The sequence below is a fragment of the Tympanuchus pallidicinctus genome, unplaced genomic scaffold (genome assembly GCF_026119805.1).
Source record: "Tympanuchus pallidicinctus isolate F22 unplaced genomic scaffold, pur_lepc_1.0 scaffold14, whole genome shotgun sequence".
Taxonomy (NCBI): domain Eukaryota; kingdom Metazoa; phylum Chordata; class Aves; order Galliformes; family Phasianidae; genus Tympanuchus; species Tympanuchus pallidicinctus.
This window is the reverse complement of record NW_026294659.1, coordinates 3,049,870-3,057,791: the sequence shown is the minus strand read 5'-3', so window position 1 is coordinate 3,057,791 and position 7,922 is coordinate 3,049,870.

Sequence of the window (7,922 nt, the reverse complement as noted above, 5' to 3'; positions counted from 1 at the left end):
TTTTTTTATTTCTCTGGTGGCATAAGCTATTATATTTAGTAGCAAAAGGAAGGCCCCACTGCACTAATCCACTTTTAAGCACATGACAGGGAGCAGGCAGAAGCACCTACTGATGAAGGATAAAAGGCCACACCTGGACAACATACGGCACTGGAGAGGACCATCTAAATGCTGAGAGGATATTCTCACAAGGCGACCTTCCAGTAAAACATCTGTAGTTACAGGCAATTGTATTTATGGAAGTGAATTCCCAAAATCAAAGCCTTGAAGCACAGTTCACTGAGTTCAGTAGCATCCTACCAGGACTGTGGTCACTGTGATCACATCAGTGATAAAGATGCCTCTTTTACATCTCTCATTCCATGTTATCAGTAAATTATTTATGAGACTATGTAATAAAAATCCTGCACTTTGGCAGGATTTTGTATTGTAAAAAATTGATGGTGTTGAGAGAAGAGAACCAGAGAGGGCTGTCTGAGGAAAGTAGTTGTATTTTTCTTGATAATAGCTCTAGGGCCAAAACATTGAAACAAACTCCTTTTGCCTATTTGACTAAATCCTGGTTTCCCTAATGTGTGCGCATGTAATTTGAATAAGTTTTGGCTTTTTAAGCGAAGCAGATTAAGTTAGGGATTTCTGGGGACAAAAAACCATATTTCAGTATACGAGCTGCCTAGTACTACTGGTTCATGAATAACTATGAAGAAAACTCCCTCTAATATCACTTTTTCAGCCCTCAAAAAGTACACCTTAGTTCATGCCCCTTTTTTCTAGGGGCAAATAAAAGGTAATGGTTGCTTGTAAGATAAGTCAAATCTGGTAAAATTCATTGTTTCTGAGTTCTTGGAAGCAGACTAAAATAATTTGTAAAATGAACAGACCTCTTCAGTTGTCATATTCACTTCTCACTAGGCTACTCTGAACTAATTGTGAAGCAAATATTTTCAATAATACTCTACAGAAGACTTGTGTTACTCCTGGAAAGATAATAACAAAACAGCAATATTCTGCTACTGATATGAGCGATGGACTTCACATGTATATGGAGCCTGCAATATTTGATCTGAGCCAAAATGCATAACTCAATATATAGCTGAACGGGGCGTTATAACAATGCAGAACATAGCATTTTCTGTCTTGAGCACATAGATTCTGACCATGTGGGTTGAATTTGGACACAAAGGGCAAGATTCACATGCTTGTTGAAAATGAGGACCCACCATATGAACAAATGGACTCACCAGGTACAGAGGGATAACTCACAGAGGGATGGGTTCCAAGAGATTGAGATGGAAAAGGCAGAGCATGAGAGGCAGAAGAGGGCATAGGTGTGGGTTTTTGTCTTGAGAAGCAGGACAAGGAGCAAAAGTGATTTCAGAGCTACCAAGATCTCTGTGGCCATACCATTTATTTGCTTCTGTTCCAATTTTCTAACTGGAAGCTCAGCAGGAACACCAGTCTGAAGAAAGGTATGCGCTGGTCTGACACATGACAAGAATAATTAGAAGAAGGCCACAGATTTGAGAAGACATCTCACGACCCTTTGGAACCTTATTAATACTGAACTCAGGAAAATTGCCTTGCTCCTTGTCCCCCACCAAGAGTGTGGTCTGAAATGGGATGCTGATTTGGACATACAGGGTGCGCAATGAAAGGAATTGAAGGACCTGAATAATTCAGCTTTTCTGGTTGGCCTCACAGTTGTTCCCAAGGTTGACCTTGGACTACTGGCCATATTTAGAATTCAGAAGGTCAGAAGGATGCCCAAATTCACAGTTTTCTACAAAAATCAGGCAAGGAGCACAACTTTTTTAAAAAACCTCTGCTGCACAGTCAAGTAGTAAACGCACAAGAAAAGGCTTGAAATAAAACACTCTCCCTTGGGAAACAAATTGTGTCCTCCTCTCTCTTTCCATGACATCCATGTGTCACTGGAGCTGGGGTATGGTTTATCAGCCTTCTGGCTTTCACAATGTTCTCAGCGCTTCTCACATACTTCCTGCATGCACATCCGTGCACTCATCCTCCTTTTTTATGGCTGAAGGTTAGTGAGGATAAATGAAAGCTTCCAATACCGCCATCTATGGTCAGTTTAGATCTCTTAGATAATCTCCCGTGAGGTCACCCACCTCTTCTAAATGTCATGCACACATGTGATCTGAAAGGCTTCACAGGCTGTCCCAGCGCCCGAATGACATCCCAGTGACTCAGGCACTAATGTCTCTGCATGAGGCTGTGCCTTAATTCCCTGCTTTGACTCTTTCTCCTATAAAGTGCTGCTGACTCTTCTATCACTGAGAGCTGTCAAGCAGGGTAGCGTAAGGGGGGGAATAACTTCACAGAGGTCAGGGAAATGACACTACACAGTACTACACAGTTGAGAAAATTCAATTGGCGTGAATTCGTATAGCTATGACACAAATGGGACACCTGTGCTCTTCTCTAGCTCTTGAGAAGAGAGGAAAGTGCTTTGCCTACATTGCTTGTCCAGCAAGGCAAGCAAAAAACATGCCAACATCACAATGACTAAAACCAAGGGCCAGGTCTCATACCAATATAGCACGGTATCACAACATACTGCAGTCACAGCAGTTTGCAGCAGCAGTTGCTTCTGCGTGCAGACTTTGAGAATTCAGAGCAAAATAAATGCTCAGAAGAGAATACGCTGTAAACACTATCTCTAGAAAGGGAAAGCAAAAAACAGCATCTTACAGTCCTCCCTCTCTCTCTAGCCTGATATTTCATCTATGAAGCACATGGCTCACCATAGCTCATTATTGTTGTGGAGGAGCCCTGGGAAAAGCATGATTCAGAAAGGCATCAGGTGGCACTTCAGACCCTATCCCAGTGGAGTGGCAGCGAGCAGGGGGCCCAAGCCTCACTGGGCATGGTTGCATGGCCTCCTACAAAGAGCTGAGATGCTATATGATGCATGCCTGAGTTCTAATCAAGCAGCACCAAGAAACACGATTCATTCGGGACAGCACCAACCTCTGCCAGACATGACATCTCAGCTCTGAGTCAAGATGCAGCTAAAACTAATAGCAGTTCTTTGGCTCAGTGGAACCCGTGTCTTGGCCCACATGGACAAACAGGGCACTCTGAGGATCATCTGAGGCTGCTTTTCTTTAGTGTTTCTCTCATGCTTGAATTCTTGCTTTGCTGTCCCATAGGAGCAAGGCTCTGCCAGCACAGCATCTCTCACCATGGCCCCATGGTAGCCTGGCATCCTGAAGGATGCTCCTCATGCCCACAGAAAAGCTTCTTCCTTCAGCTTTCCACTCTAAGGTCATTCTGGCCTGCCTGAGAAACAAGGGAACTAGCACACTGGTGTATAATTTTGCATTCCAGGATGGCATTATTTCAGGAAACACACTTGTATATTAGTGTGGAGGCACTATTCCTCAAGAATTTGGCTTGTTCTGTATTCATTTTATCTTAGAATGCATGCTGGTGTTGCACTATGCAGAAAATATTTAAGAGCAAATTCCAGCTGAGTTTCTCTCCTGAACCTGTATCTATTGGGACAGGATGAGTCAGAGGTAATGGCCATTGTGGAGTTTTGGTGTTTTTTTTTTTTTTTTTGGGCTTTTTTTTTTTTTTTTTTGGGCTTTTTTTTTTTTTTTTTGGGAGGGGGGGAGGTGGGGGGAGGGGAAAGAGGGGCTTACTGATATTTTACATGTTGTTCTTCTCTTTAAGGAAAAACAACAGAAAGTGACACACAGAAGTGTATTTTCCTGTCATGGAGAGCAAGAACTTGATTTTTTTTTAGAATAAGATCTTTTTTCTGCATGTAGTGTAGGAAAAAAAAACAAAAAAAAAACAACAGAGATTCTGTCTTCAGCCATGGTGGAGTTGTGACTCAAGTCAGCTCTCAGAAAAAGTTCTTTTCAGACTGATTTATCTCAGTAGAAGTGCTGAAGGTGTGACATCCCCAGGAATTAAATTTTTAATTTATTGACATGCTCAGTAAGTTTTCCAAGTGGAGCAACCACAAAGAAGTCTCTAAAATGTCACACACCAGCATGATCTTGAGCTTTTTCCAGTTTAAGGCTCTTGTTTTTGAGAGGAGCATCTAATTTAGAAAATCACCTGTGTGAATCACTTATTAATACACACTCCTCATGGTTCATAGGACTGCATGATTTAACTCTGACTCAAGCAGAAAATCTTAAGACTACATCCCCCAGGAGGACTCAAAAGACCATCTAATCCATCTCCTTGCCACTAAGTACAAGCAACTATACTTGCCTAATTCCAAGTATATTCTTTACAGTGTATTGTAAGGATCTATTCACGATGGCAATCCTACTACAATCTCCCTAGACATCCTATCCTAGCATTTAATTATGCATACCATTAGGAAGTGTTTCCTAATTTAAAGCTGGTATTATTGGTCTGTATAAATGTAATATGTTTGCGTGATGTTAAAATTGATAGCTGGGCAGGAAGTCTGCAACAATGAGCAGACCAATCAAATCAGAAAATTACGTCAGTCCTATAAATTTCCATGCTGGCAGTGGCTTATACTCCCTGAAGCATGGTTAAGCTGCATGCAGGCAGTTCTTAAACAAAGACCTTGGTCTCTTGTGATTCTTCTAGGTCAGATGACAAAAATAATAGCTCTTAAAAGAAGATGAGCTGTTCTTGATGAATGCAAGCAAGAATTAAATGATCCTGGTCAGGGGAACTGACGTAAGCAATCATGTAACTCTCAGTCATGCGAAGCTTCACCTTCTAACACTTCTACAAAATGAAACCAATCAAGACAGAAAAGGGAGAGGAAAATAACTAAAGGTTTAAGTCAAATTCCAAACCATCTTCAGTACCTGGCTAAGTATCTAGCTCTGTAGTCCAATTATTGCCTTCACAGGCAGCAGTTCAATTGACCATGTAGGTGGCTGGTGTTACTAGAAATTTTACACAGCTCAAACAAACAGTGTGAGAAGAGTCAGGACCTAGAATTTATTAACAACTTTCTCAGTGATTCCCTCAGTTGTGATTTTTCATAACAATGAAATGAAAACTAGGTAAGAAAAAAGTTCCAACTGTTATTTCTTTTAACTTCCTAATAATCTTAGGAAGCGAAGATTAAGCCAGTAGCTGATGAGAAAATTTTCTGAAGATTTTCTACAAGCTACTACGTATAGTTGTGCATAGAAGGGCTGTAATAGTTTTGGAAAACCTGGATCATTTTTAGTCCTTGTAATGCAAAATTTCTCACTAACAGCAATCCAATAAAAATTCTCACCTCTCCATATAGATTTGCTATATGAGAAAGTAATTCTAACTTCCCAGCAGACCATTAGCATACAGCGTATCCATCCCATATAAAAGAATAATAAGAATGAACACATAAGCTTTTAAAAATAACTTGCTGACACAGGCAAGGAGAACTTTGTACCTCTGTCCTTACACGAGTCCCATAGCGATGCCTGCTTGTACGGCAGCACAGGCTTACACAGGGAGCCAGTGTGAAATAGTTTAAGACTGAACAATTTGTCTTCTGTTAGAGCTAGAATCTGTGACCTTTAGAAGACCGTGTGAACCAGAAGCTGTAAATATTTGTTTCTAAGAGAAACCCAAACAATTAAGAGCAATCGTATTTCTTGACAGCAATGATTTACAACAGTGGGTTCACGGGAGGGCAGTTGCCAGCATTTTCTGAATGTTTCTAAAGCATCTATCACTCACAGCGCTGTCCTGAACCAAGACAGACACTGTGGTGTCACCTTGATAACAGAATCAAGGTATTTCAGTAACTAGAAAGGACATTGTCATGAATGGGAATGGCCATCAGGACTGTTTAACTGCCTAAAGGAATTATGAGTCCTCTGAGTGCCCTTTCTGCCTTTCAAAATTCCCTAAACACTTTTGTTCCTTAATGGCTTACCGATGCCTTTTTATTCATCTTTGCAGTTGAGAGTTTTAATGCATGGGGAATCACAGACAGCCTATAGAAATGTAAGTACCCAGTGGTATTTGTTTTCTGGAGATTATGGTAACCTTCAGTAATTCAGACTGTACAAATGCCATATTTTCCTCCAGTAACTTCTCTGAAAATATGGACAAGTACAGGAGAAACTCCTATCTGCCTAACAGCAAAAACAACAACACACCAAAAACAAACAAACAAAAAACCAACAAAGAAACAAAAAGAAATACAAAACATATTACTTATCAAAAGCAGTGAGAAGCAAACCTACAAGCTCATCTGCTTCTACAGTAACACAAGCGTTGTCAGTGGTAGGGACTCCAAGCACATGCACAATGCTGGTCCGTGTTGAGGACCATTCCCCAGAGATTCAGTGCAGGCTTCAGCTTAGGAATGTCTGACTGGGGATTATCTCTGCCCTGCCCCTGCTGCATAGTGCACTCACTAGGGCAGTCTGCCCTTGCAGGCAGCTGATGCAATGCCTACATATTAAGAGTTAACACAAGCAAAAATCACGTGCTCTACGTAGAAACTCATCAACAACTCTTTTATAGCAGATGACAGGCTTAGCTGTAAAGGGCTTGATCGTCAATACAATCTTTATTCCAGTAGGAGCATTGGGAGATAACATGTCCTCATATCAGGTGAGAAAGCTGGTGTTCAAGGCTGAAAAATTAAAGTAGGACAGATACTTCTCTGTGACAAGAACATTGTGTTTCTGCCTGTACCAGAGTTCATGGCAAAACCCCTATTGGTTTCAAGGGAATTAAAACCAACCTCTACTTCCCTACAACTCTAATTTTGAACTGGAAAATAACTAATAGATGACAAATTTCAGTATGAGAAAATTGCAAAAATATAATGCCTTGCATAAAATCTGCTGGACTTTTTAGTCAAAGGCAAATAGAGCCATCCGGAAAAAAAAAAAAAATAAAAAAAAATGGACAGGTGACTTCAGTGATGATTACTTTTATTTTACTATTCCACTTATAGCCTCTTAATCATAGCCACAAGTAGTAAAAGCACCAGAATATACAGTTTGTTTGCTTATTAAAGGCACAGATGATGGATATCTCAACTGAGTGGGCACAGCCACATTAAAGTATCTTCTGAACTTCAGTGTTTTCTTTTCAAGGGAATGTAACCACCCAACCCCAGCAATAATTTTAGGATTCCTTTTTCTGATGGTGAGAAGTATGAGAGAAAATACTTAATGCAGACTTCCTTTTGAAAAACTCTGGTTCATTTAGTGTAATAAGGCTGTATAGCAGCAATGTAAAGCAGCTCTCTGCATAGCGATGTCTTGGAAGCGTGCCTCATGCTTAGTTTCTAAAACTACAATATTAATTTTGACTTTTTTTTTTTATGCTAGGGCCGCAGGCACATATATTACTATGAGCTAAATTGAAGTGTAAATACTGAGATTATCTACTCCTCTGCATATATAAGCCTACTTATGTTGTATAAATCAGGTCTCCTCCAATCAGGTTTGTAATTGCCATAGTTCAAATTATGGAAACTTCCTCTACAATAACATGCTTGTTAGCTCATACAGAGAAGAAGGATAGAAAGTTCCAAAAGGTAGGAAATGCTGCCAACATGGTCACTGCTGACATAAACAACCATACTGCTGTCACTGGGCTACCTCAGAAGTACCAGTAATGTGTTGACCTGCCAGGCTAAAGAATTCGAAGCAGATATGATATCAAATTAGTGCTGTAATATAGTATTTCTGTTTGACTGTCGTCTCATGTAACTTCACCTTTCATCTGCATCCTCCCCTTTGACACGACCACTATCAGAATAAGGGGTTTTATGTATCAGCACTGCCTCTGGGTATGGGAAAGGAGGAGGATGCAGCTGGACTAGTTTTGCATTTATGAGAACTCTGGATTCTTTTGAAGGAACATGGCAGCCTCCTGAAAAACATCCTTTAACCACCATCTCCAAAGTGCAATATTCGTTCACTCCAAGAGCAATTTTCCCA